At 38.2% G+C, this 12605-nt stretch overlaps 1 protein-coding gene across 3 annotated transcripts in view; it reads left to right on the top strand.

Annotated features, from left to right (window-relative positions):
• Window positions 1–12605, top strand: part of LOC120023150 (CAP-Gly domain-containing linker protein 4-like) — a 94123-nt gene that overhangs the window by 49419 nt on the left and 32099 nt on the right. The gene's annotated exons all lie outside the window — the stretch shown is intronic.

The raw sequence follows: 12605 nt of genomic DNA, 5'->3' as shown, positions 1-12605 counted from the left end.
GAAATGACGGTGTCACCCATGATTCACCAAACAATATTTTGAAAGAGGAAGTTAAGAATTTTAAGCATGTTTTCATTTCAGTCTCCTCCATATCCACTAACCAACGTTTATTGTTTGGATGTTTTTTTCTGTTTAATAATGTAAAATTAACAGCTGTACAGAAAGACTCATGTGAAGGTCAAATTTCAGAGGAGGAACTTCTTGATGCAATTAAAGCCTTTAAGTCTGGCAAAACTCCAGGGCTGGATGGCATGGAGGTATACAGTGGCTTGCAAAAAGTATTCACCCCCTTGCACCTTACACCCTCTAGCACTTGAAGATGAAAAATATTTTTTATTGTGAAACAAACAAGAAATAAACAAGAAACAAGAAAACTTTAGCGTGCATAACTATTCACCCCCCCCGAAGTAAATACTTTGTAGACACACATTTTGCAGCAATTACAGCTGCAAGTCTCTTGGGGTATGTCTATATAAGCTTGGCACATCTAGCCACTGGGATTTTTGCCCATTCCTCAAGGCAAAACTGCTCCAGCTCCTTCAAGTTGGATGGGTTCTGCTGGTGTACAGCAATCTTTGTCGTACCACATATTCTCAATTGGATTGAGGTCTGGGCTTTGATTCCAAGACATTTAAATGTTTCTCCTTAAACCACTCAAGTGTTGCTTTAGCAGTATGCTTAGGGTCATTGTCCTGCTGGAAGGTGAACCTCCACCCCAGTCTCAAATCTCTGGAAGACTGAAACAGGTTTCCCTCAAGAATTTCCCTGTATTTAGCTCCATCCATCATTCCTTCAATTCTGACCAGTTTCCCAGTCCCTGCCAATGAAAAACATCCCCAAAGCATGATGATGCCACCACCATGCTTCACTATGGGGATGGTGTTCTAGGGGTGATGAGGTGTTGGCTTTGCAAAAAAGCTCAATTTTAGTCTCATCTGACCAGAGTACCTTCTTCCATATGTTTGGGGAGTCTCCCACATGCGTTTTGGCGAACACCAAACATGTTTGCTTATTATTTTCTAGACACTCTTCTGTGAAGCCCTGTTCTGTGGAGTGTACGGCTTAACTTCTACTTGGTCACCATCCCGGATCCGGGAGCATCCTCATCAGTAAAAAAGCTGACTAGCATAGCCTAGCATAGCGCCACAAGTAAATACTAGCATATAAATATCATGAAATCACAAGTCCAAGACACCAAATGAAAGATACACATCTTGTGAATCCAGCCATCATTTCCGATTTTTAACAGGTTTTACAGCGAAAACACTATGTATTTCTATTAGCTAACCACAATAGCAAAAGACTCAACCGCATATTTTCACCATTTCTTTACCGCATAGGTAGCTATCACAAAACCGACCAAATAGAGATATAATTAGTCACTAACCAAGAAACAACTTCATCAGATGACAGTCTTATAACATGTTATACAATAAATCTATGTTTTGTTCGAAAATGTGCATATTTGAGGTATAAATCATAGTTTTACATTGCAGCTACCCAAAAAAATATCACCAAAGCAGCCGGAATAATTACAGAGAGCAACGTGAAATACCTAAATACTCATCATAAAACATTTATGAAAAATACATGGTGTACAGCAAATGAAAGATAAACATCTTGTGAATCCAGCCAATATTTCAGATTCTTTAAGTGTTTTACAGCGAAAACACAATATAGCATTATATTAGCTTACCACAATAGCCAACCACACAACCGCATTCATTCACCGCAAAGGTAGCAATCGCAAAAAAACAGCAAAAGATATAAAATTATTCACTAACCTTGACAAACTTCATCAGATGACAGTCCTATAACATCATGTTACACAATACATATATGTTTTGTTCGAAAATGTGCATATTTAGCGGTACAAATCGTGGTTTTACAATGTGAATACGTAGCCAAACTGCACAAAATTATCCGGAGATATTTTGGACAGTCACCTAATCTAATCAAAGAACTCATCATAAACTTTACTAAAAAATACATGTTGTACAGCAAATGAAAGATACACTAGTTCTTACTGCAATCGCCGTGTTAGATTTTTTTTAAATAACTTTAGTACGACATACAGCTTACGTTATAGGGAGACAGCGCCTGCAATGAGGGCGGAAAATAGAACTAAACATTTTCCACAGAAATACGAAATAACATCATAAATGGTTCCTACTTTTGCTGAGCTTCCATCAGAATCTTGTACAAGGAGTCCTTTGTCCAGAATAAATCGTTGTTTGGTTTTAGAATGTCCTCTTCGCCTGTCGAATTAGCAACCTTAGCTAGCCAAGTGGCGCGAAGAATTCCATCTTAACCAAACGCAGAGAACGGAAAACGCCAAAACTCCCGATAAACGTTCAATAATCTGATAAAACTATATTGAAAAAACATACTTTACGATGATATTATCACATGTATCAAATAAAATCAAAGCCGGAGTTATTAGACGTCTATACCGAACGCTTTTCAGAAGCCAATGTCGATGTCCTTCCCGCGCCTTGCTAGACAAAGGAAATTGGGGTCACGTCATTCCAAGAGCTCTTGTTCGACCTCAGATCAAGCTAGACACCCCATTCCACCTCCCACTGCCTGTTGACATCTAGTGGAAGGCGTATGAAGTGCATGTATATCCATAGATTTCAAGCAAATGAATAGGAAGGCCCTGGAACAGAGCCTCGATTTCAGATTTTTCACTTCCTGTCAGGAAGTTTGCTGCAAAATGAGTTCTGTTTTACTCACAGATATAATTCAAACGGTTTTAGAAACTTGAGTGTTTTCTATCCAATAGTAATAATAATATGCATATTGTACGAGCAAGAATAGAGTACAAGGCAGTTTAATTTGGGCACGATTTTTTACAAAGTGAAAATAGCGCCCCCCTATTGACAAAAGGTTAAAGTGCTCCTATGGACAGATACTCCAATCTCAGCTGTGGAGCTTTGCAGCTCCTTCAGGGTTATCGTTGGTCTTTTTGTTGCCTCTGATTAATGCCCTCCTTGCCTGCTCTGTGATTTTTGGTGGGCGGCCCTCTCTTGGCAGGTTTGTTGTTGTGCCATATTCTTTCCATTTCTTAATAATGGATTTAATGTTGCTCCGTGGGATGTTCAAAGTTTCAGTTGTTTTTTTATAACCCAACCCTGATCTGTACTTCTCCACAACTTTGTCTCTGACCTGTTTGGAGAGCTCCTTGCCGCTTGCTTGGTGGTACCACTTGCTTAGTGGTGTTGCAGACTCTGGGGCCTTTCAGAACAGGTGTATATATACTGAGATCATGTGACACTTAGATTGCACACAGGTGCACTTTATTTAACTAATTATGTGTCTTCTGAAGGTAATTGGTTGCACCAGATCTTATTTGGGGCTTCATAGCAAAGGGGGTGAATACGTATGCATCTGTTTTTTTATTTTCTAGAATTTTTGAAACAAGTATTTTTTTCTTTTCACTTCACAATTTGGACTATTTTGTGTATGGCCATTACATGAAATTCAAATAAAAATCTATTTAAATTACAGGTTGTAATGCAACAAAATAGGAAAACCGCCAAGGGGGTGAATACTTTTGCAAGGCACTGTACCCAACCTTTTTTCGATATACTTAGAGGACCGTTATTAGCATGTTTTAACCACTCCTATATGAATGGTAGATTACCAGACACTCAACAAGAAGGTCTGATTTCATTTTTACTGAAACATGGTCCAAGTGGTAAATATAAAGTTCCAGTCCATTAAAAAAAATGGAGACCTCATACACTTCTGTGTTGTGATGCAAAATGCGTAGCACATAGAATTAAAAAGGTGTTGTTGGATATTATTCATCCTAATCAGACAGGTTTTTTACATGGACGATATTTTGGAGATAATATAAGTACTGGAAACAATAGAACACTAATGAAAATCTGGAAAACAAGGCCTGGTATTCATCGCTCACTTTGAAAAGGCTTTTGATAAAGTACTACTGGAATTTATATATAAATGCCTGGAATATTAAAAATGTTGAGAATCTCTTATAAAGTGGGTTAAAGTTATGTATAGTAAATAATGGCTACTTCTCAAAGTGTCGGAGTAAAACAAGGTTGTCCACTATCGGCATATCTATTTATTATTGCCATCGAAATGTTAGTTGTTTAAATCCAACAGATCCAACAATAATATCAAAGGGTTAGATATCCAGGGCATTAAACAAATGTCATTATAGGCTGATGTTGTCTTTTAAATCCATAATTTGGATCCTTCATAGATGATCTACTTTTTCTAACCTCTCTGGATTACAACCAAATTATGATAAGTGTACTATATTATGTATTGGATCACAAAAAAATATAACTTTTACATTACCGTGTAGTTTACCAATAAAATGGTCTTATGGTGATGTGGACATACTCAGTATACATATCCCGAAAGAGAGAAATTATCTTCATAGAAAGGTAGCAAAGATAGATAAGATCTTGCTACCTTGGAAAGGAAAATACCTGTCTGCCTATGGAAAAAAATCACCCTGATTAACTCTTTAGTCATATCCCTGTTTACCTATTTGCTGATGGTCTTGCCTACACCTGTTTTATTAATTATATGAGCAAAAAACATTGCATTTTATTTGGAATGGCAAGGCAGACAAAATTTAAAGGGGCCTATTTTTAGAATATGAATTTGGAGAGCTGAAATTCTTAAATATTAAAGCAGTAGACTTCTCAATGAAGGCGTCAGTCATACAAAAGTTATACATAATTCCGAACTGGTTCTCTAGCAAATTAATAAGAATGTCTCACCCCATGTTCAAGAAAGGTCTTTGTCCCTTTATTCAGTTTATAACCTCTCACTTTCGGTTATTTGAAAATGATCATCTCCAAAATATCGCCATTTTAAAAACAAGCCATAGAAAGTTGGTTGCAATTTCAGTTTAATCCACCAGAAAACACAGAACAAATAATGCAACAAATATTGTGCTTAACTTCTTCTGGCTGCAGGGGCAGTATTGAGTAGCTCTGATAAAAGGTGCCCATTTCAAACGGCCTCGTACTCAATTCTTGCTCGTACAATATGCATATTATTATTACTATTGGATAGAAAACACTCTCTAGTTTCTAAAACCGTTTGAATTATATCTGTGAGTAAAACAGAACTCATTTGGCACAAACTTCCTGACCAGGAAGTGGAAAGTCTGAAAACTATTCTCTGTTCTAGGTCCTGCCTATAAATGGGCATGATACGTATTAGTATACATGCACGTCATACACCTTCCCCTAGATGTCAAGAGGCAGTGAGAGAAGAAATGGAGTGTTTATCTTGGTCTGAGATGGAATAAATCCTCTTGGAATGACGTGTCACCCATTTCCTGTTTTCTGGAAAGCGCGAGGATGGACCTGGAATTGCCTTCTGAAATGCTGTCGTTATAGGCGACTACTATCTCCGGCTTTGATTTTATTTGATACATGTGACAATATCATCGTAAAGTATGTTTTTTCAATATAGTTTTATTAGATTATTGAAATGTATTCGGGACGTTAGGCGTGTTGCGTTGTGTGCCTTTGTTCAGGAAGGAGAGCTTCGCGCCACTTGGCTAGTGCGCTTGCTAATTCAAGAGGGAAAAAGGACGTTCTAAATCCAAACAACGATTGTTCTTGACAAAGGACCTCTTGTACAACATTCTGATGGAAGCTCATCAAAAGTAGGACCCATTTTATGATGCTATTTCATATATCTGTCGAACTGTGTACTATTAGTTTTGCACCCAGGTTTTGGGCACTCGCTCGCCATAACGTAAGCCTTATGTCGTAATGAAGTTATTTTTAGAATTCTAACACTGCGATTGCATTAAGAACTAGTGTATCTATCATTTCCTATACAACATGTATTTTTTTGTTATGTTTATGAATAGCTATTTGGTCAGAATATGTGTGTCAGAAAAAGTGTCAGAAAAATATCCGGACGTTGTGGGAAAAAGATGCTAAGTTAGCACAATGTATAACCACTGATTTCAGCTCTAAATATGCACATTTTCGAACAAAACATAAGTGTATGTATAACCTGATGTTATAGGACTGTCATCTGATGAAGCATATCAAGGTTAGTCAAAAATTATATATCTTTTGCTGGTTTGTTACGATCGCTAACTTTTACTGCTGGGGAATGGCTTGTGTTTCTGGCTATTGTGGTAAGCTAATATAACGCTATATTGTGTTTTTGCTGTAAAACACTTAAGAAATCGGAAATATTGTCTGGAATCACAAGATGCCTGTCTTTCATTTGCTGTACACTATGTATTTTTCAGAAATGTTTTATGATGAGTATTTAGGTATTTGACGTTGGTGTCTGTAATTATTCTGTCTGCTTTCGGTGCAATTTCTGATTGTAGCTGCAATGTAAACTATGATTTATACCTGAAATATGCACATTTTTCGAACAAAACATAGATTTATTGAATAACATGTTATAAGACTGTCATCTGATGAAGTTGTTTGTTGGTTAGTTTGGTTGGTTCTTGGTTAGTTAGGTTGGCTTTGTGCATGCTACCTGTGCTGTGAAAAATGTCTGTCCTTTTTTGTATTTGGTGGTGAGCTAACATAAATATACGTGGTGTTTTCGCTGTAAAACATTTTAAAAATCGGACATGTTGGCTGGATTCACAAGATGTTTATCTTTCAAATGCTGTATTGGACTTGTTAATGTGTGAAAGTTAAATATTTCTAAAAAATATATATTTTGAATTTTGCATTAAGTACTGCGGTGCATCTCCTCCTCATTTGCCAGTTCTTGCTGTGAGATGTTACCCCACTCTTCCAACAAGGTACCTGCAAGTTCCCGGATATTTCTGGGGGGAATGGCCCTAGCCTTTACCCTCCAATCCAACAGGTCCCAGACGTGCTCAATGGGATTGAGATCCGGGCTCTTCGCTGGCCATGGAAGAACACTGACATTCCTGTCTTGCAGGAAATCAGGCACAGAACGAGCAGTATGGCTGGTGGCATTGTCATGCTGGAGGGTCATGTCAGGATGAGCCTGCAGGAAGGGTACCACATAAGGGATTTGGATGTCTTCCCTGTAACGCACAGCGTTGAGATTGCCAGCAATGACAACAAGCTCAGTCCGATGATGCTGTGACACACTGCCCCAGAACATGACGGACCCTCCACCTCCAAATCAATCCCGCTCCAGAGTAAGGGCCTCGGTGTAACGCTCATTCCTTTGACGATTAACGCGAATCCGACCATCACCCCTGGTGAGACAAAACCGCAACTCGTCAGTGAAGAGCACTTTTTGCCAGTCCTGTCTGGTCTAGCGACGGTGGGTTTGTGCCCATAGGCGACATTGTTGCCGGTGATGTCTGGCGAGGACCTGCCTTAAAACAGGCCTACAATCCCTCAGTCCAGTCTCTCTCAGCCTATTGCGGAAAGTCTGAGCACTGATGGAGGGATTGTGCGTTCCTGGTGTAACTCGGGCAGTTGTTGTTGCCTTCCTGTACCTGTCCCGCAGGTGTGATGTTCGGATGTACAGATCCCGTACAGATGTTGTTACACGTGGTCTGCCACTGCGAGGACGATCAGCTCTCCGCGCTTTCTTATGCGTCTCACTGTATGGACATTGCAATTTATTGCCCTGGCCGCATCTGCAGTCCTCATGCCTCCTTGCAACATGCCTAAGGCACGTTCACACAGATGAGCAGGGACCCTGGGCATCTTTCTTTTGGTGTTTTTCAGAGTCAGTAGAAAGTTCTCTTTAGTGTCCTAAGTTTTCATACCTGTGACCTTCATTGCCTACCGTATGTAAGCTGTTAGTGTCTTAATGACCGTTCCACAGGTGCATGTTCATTAATTGTTTATGGTTCATTGAACAAGCAATTGAACAATGCCGAGAGTGTGCAAAGTCATCAAGGCAAAGGGTGGCTACTTTGAAGAATCTCAAATATAAAATATATTTTGATTTGTATAACACTTTTTTGGTTGGTACATGATTCGATATGTGCTACAATGTACAATGTAGAAAATAGTAAGAAAATAGAGAAAAACCTTTGAATGAGTAGGTGTTCTAAAAAATTTGACCGGTAGTGTATATTTACAAAAAAAAATATGTGGGGGGTTGGAAATGATGCAGACCATTACATTGATGGAAGCTACAATCTATCTGCAATATAAAGTGTTCTGAAATTCTACTGGCAAACGCTTACCTACATACACGAATCTATGGGGCCAGAAGGTTAAGTCCTTTACGTCATTTTTATTGTGTGCAAACTGCCATCAAAAAGGAAAGAGATTGGGCATGGGTGTGGTTATCGCATAATTACAATACAGTGAGCTCCAATAGTATTGGGAAAGTTACACATTTTTGGTTTAGCTCTGTACGCCCACACTTTGGATTTTAAGTGATACAATGACTATGACGTTATAGTGCAGACTGACAGATTTAATTTGAAGGTATTTTCATCCATATTGGGTGAACTGTTTAGAAACTAAAGCACTTGTTATACATAGTTCCTCCATTTTATTGGACCACAAGTATTGTGACAAATTCACTTCTGTGTATTAAAGTAGTTAAAAGTTTAGTTTTGGTCCCATATTCCTAGCACTGTTAACATCAAGCGTGTGACTCTACAAACTTGTTGGATGCGTTTGCTGTTTGCTTTAGTTGTTTTTGATTTATTTTGTGCCGAATAGAAATTAATGGTAAATAATGAATTCTGTCATTGGAGTCACTTTTATTGTAAATAAGAATATAATGTGTTTATAAACACTTCTACATTCATGTGAATACGACCATGATTACAGATGATCCTGAATAATTTGTAAATAATGATGAGTAAAAAAGTTAGATGCACAAATATCAGACCCCCCCCCAAAATGCTAACCTCTTGGGGGTATGATATTTGTGTGTATTTATTTATTATACTAAAGGTGAGGACGCTGTTGATTTTATGTGCATTTTACATTTACTTAACTTTTCACTGAATTTGTTGATAACTAATCTAAAAAATACTCTGGATACATTCAGTAACATGATAAGAATATTCTTTCAAAATTTGAGGTAGGTGCAAAATAAGAAAAAATAATTACTAGCGTTGCACAGTTCCTAAGTAATTTCAATTTTGACTCAAAGAAGAGTCTTCAACTATAAGGTGCTTTTTTTTTTTTAGCTCTGCTAGCTCTGCCGCTGAGGCACTACAGTAAGCAGACTTGTAGTTGTTTTGTTTGGAACACAGTCCTGCATCCCCGCCATCATACAATTACTGTTGTTGTTTACGCAATCCAAAATTTTTCCATTATAAATCGCAATCTGGGTCAGGTGGGCATAATTTCAAAGCTTGTTATGTTGCCAACATGACTAGCTAAACTATAAAATACGATTTTACAGTGTTAGGCTTTCACAAGGCAATTCAGAAAACGGGATAAAGTTCTCCGTCACTGCGACGAATTTCAGTTATATGGATTTAGATCCACAATAAAAATCTCCTGGGCGATAGGGGTTCTATGAAATATATTCCCAAATAAATGTATTCTCAAATACTTTATTTTCTTTGTTACGCAGTGTGCACTGAAATGACATGCATGATTATTGCTGACACTGATGTTCAGATGAAGGGAATTAAATAGTCTGTAATGCGCTCCATCACAGTGCTCAACTCAGACAGCGGTGTGTAGTCTACTGTAGCTGCTGGCAAAATAATTCAAAGCCTCTACTTTTTCACTCAGGATGTAACTTTCCAGTGCTACTATTCTTGCCATGTAATGTTGTTATTAAAACTAAATCAGACACCCCCATAGTACAATAGTTTACCTATTTACCTAGTCGGCTTGTTATGTGTTCTATGCGAGAGTCGTGTGTAAGTAGGAGTGCTGAGGGTGCCGCAATCACAATTTAACAAAAATATTATAAAAAATGTGTAATAAGTATAACAAATGTTCACAAAAGTAGTGCACTGGGCCTTTATTACTCCTGTATGAGCGGACCAAAATAGTTGTCAGCAGCACGGGGAGAAAGAATTCTCACAGCATATCCAACCATTGTAATTTAGGTACAAAATGAAAATAAGGAGATGACAATTAGCCATTACAGGTAACATAATATGATCATTATAATTTACTTAATTCATTTTAGCAATGTTGCTTTCAAAAAGGTTGCTCTTGTTCCCATAGATAGAGCAACCATGTACTGTCTGTGTATCATTGACCCTGGATAAGCTAAAGACTGGGCTAACACAGCTAACCTTTTAGGTCAATAATATGATAATTTTGTAGACAATTTGCTGCCGTCATAATCCTGAGAGAAATTGAACTAGATAGTAGCTATGTTAGCTGACTTTTCTCAAAACAAACCTCATTCTGGCTAGCTACTTAATTTCACGCTTGCTAGCTTGTACACAGCCACATATCACTCCAGAAACACAATGGGTAAATGGCGTTCTAAAATGTTTCATGGTGGAGACAAACGAGGGCGATAGTGCAGGGGTTGAGGAGGAGGACGTTGAAGAACGAGTGAGAAGATGGAAGTGGATATGGAGCTTGAGGTTAAACAACTGATGGATGGTTGGGCAGTGGGTATGGAGCTCGAGGTAAAACAACAGAAAAGGACACGAAATAGATGTTTCCGCGGTGATGATTTTTCATGACCACAATGCCCGCTCGCATTTTAAGGCCCGCCTTCCCACGCCCATGATTTGTTGGGAGAGTTGGCTGTCTGAAGAAAACCCATCTTAGACATTTTTTTTGTTAATTTTGTCATCATTGCCAAAATAATGTAATTGAAATCAGACCCTTGACACTAATGCCTACGGTCTTGTTTTTGGGACTATTTTGGGATTACACCCATGCGGTAAATAGGGTTAAATTCTGTACTGTATGGAGTATCGTCATACAAAATATTCAGCATCATAGTACTGTATATTTGTTTTCTCACTTGTTTGTACTTCTGTTGCCATGCCAAGGCATTTCCTACAAGCTGCCTTAATCAGGGTTAACAATTTGTTATTTAAACATGTTCACCAAGTCAGAAACGAACCAAGCTGGTTTTCAAAGGATTTTTATGTTTGCAAGTTTATGGCAAGTTGTTGAAAGTATATTGAAGTCATGCTCTTAACACATGTTCTTTACATAGGGATTGCGGTTGCATTGAACATTTCCATTAGCATTGAGTAATAGTGGCAGCCGCATCACTTGACCTCCCCATTAGCAATATGGATTATGCAATGTATAATTGATACGTAATATGCAGTGCCTACTGAAAGTCTACACACCCCTTGCAGTCTTCACATTTTTCTGCCTTATAATTAAATTTAAAAAGGATTACATTAAAAAAAAAATCCTACAGATCTACCCAACCTTCTGAATTTTAAAAGTCAAAGATAATTCTAGAACATTTTCCTAATAAATACTTATTTTTTTTCTCCTTGATGTCTTAGTGGTGGAAGCAACTTTGGAAGCCATTAGAGCTGTGAATAATTTTGAATAAGATTCTAACAAACTTTATGCAAACTTCCTGTTATTGGTAATGGATAGAGTTTAGTATGTCTTGGGCGTATGATCTTTGACCCTAACTTTCTCACTCATCATTATTTATGATTCACTCAGGATTATCTGTAATCATGGTAAAATCCACATTCATGTAAGAGTGTTTAGAAACATTATATTCTTATTTATAATAAAAGTGACTCCAAAATAACAGTACCTTATTTACCATAAATTTCTATTGGGCACAAGATAATCTGAAACGCAACCAAAATGAACCGCAAATGAATCCAACAAAGGACCAAAACAAATGAATCCAACAAAGTAGTCACAAGCTTGATGTAGTCAATCCGTGCTAGGAATATGGGACCAAGTACTAAACTTGTGACTACTTTATTTTATAAGAATCGTTCGGGGTGTCAACCATTTTGACTCCTACCTTTTTGAGGAAAATAAGTATTACTTGTTTAAAAAAAATCTATTTCACTGAGCAATTCTATTAGTATAAAATATAATTTCAGATTTTTTTTGACCCTACAATGTGCATTCGGGAAAGTAGTTTTTTTTAGCTCAGGTGCCTCCTGTTTCCATTGAACTTCCTTGAGATGTTTCTAAAACTTGGACTACACCTGTGGTAAATTCAATTGATTGGACTTGATTTGGAAACACACACACCTGTCTATATAAATCCCACAGTTGACAGTGCATGTCAGAGCAAAAACCAGGCCATGAGGTTGAAGGAATTGCCGTAGAGCTCCGAGACAGGATTGTGTCAAGGCACAGAGTACCAAAAAATGTGTCCAGCATTGAAGGTTCCCAGGAACACACTGGCCTCAATCATTCTTAAATGGAAGAAGTTTGGAACCACCAAGACTTCCTAGAGCTGTCCCCCCAGCCAAACTGAGCAATCGGGGGAGAAGGGCCTTGGCAAGGAAGGTAACCAAGAACCCGATGGTCACTCTGATACAGTTCTTGTGTGGAGATGGGAGAACCTTCCAGAAGGACAACCATCTCTGCAGCGCTCCACAAATGAGGCCTTTATGGTAGAGTGGCCAGACGGAAGCCACTCCTTAGTAAAAGGCGCGTGACAGTCCGCTTGGAGTTTGCCAAAAGACACCTAAAGGACTCTCAGACCATGAAGAACAAGAGTCTCTTGTCTGATGAAACCAAGATTGA

This window comes from Salvelinus namaycush, chromosome 28 (assembly GCF_016432855.1).
Source record: "Salvelinus namaycush isolate Seneca chromosome 28, SaNama_1.0, whole genome shotgun sequence".
NCBI classification, from domain to species: domain Eukaryota; kingdom Metazoa; phylum Chordata; class Actinopteri; order Salmoniformes; family Salmonidae; genus Salvelinus; species Salvelinus namaycush.
Note: the sequence above shows the minus strand (reverse complement) of the source record. Positions and strands in the feature narration are given on the sequence as shown.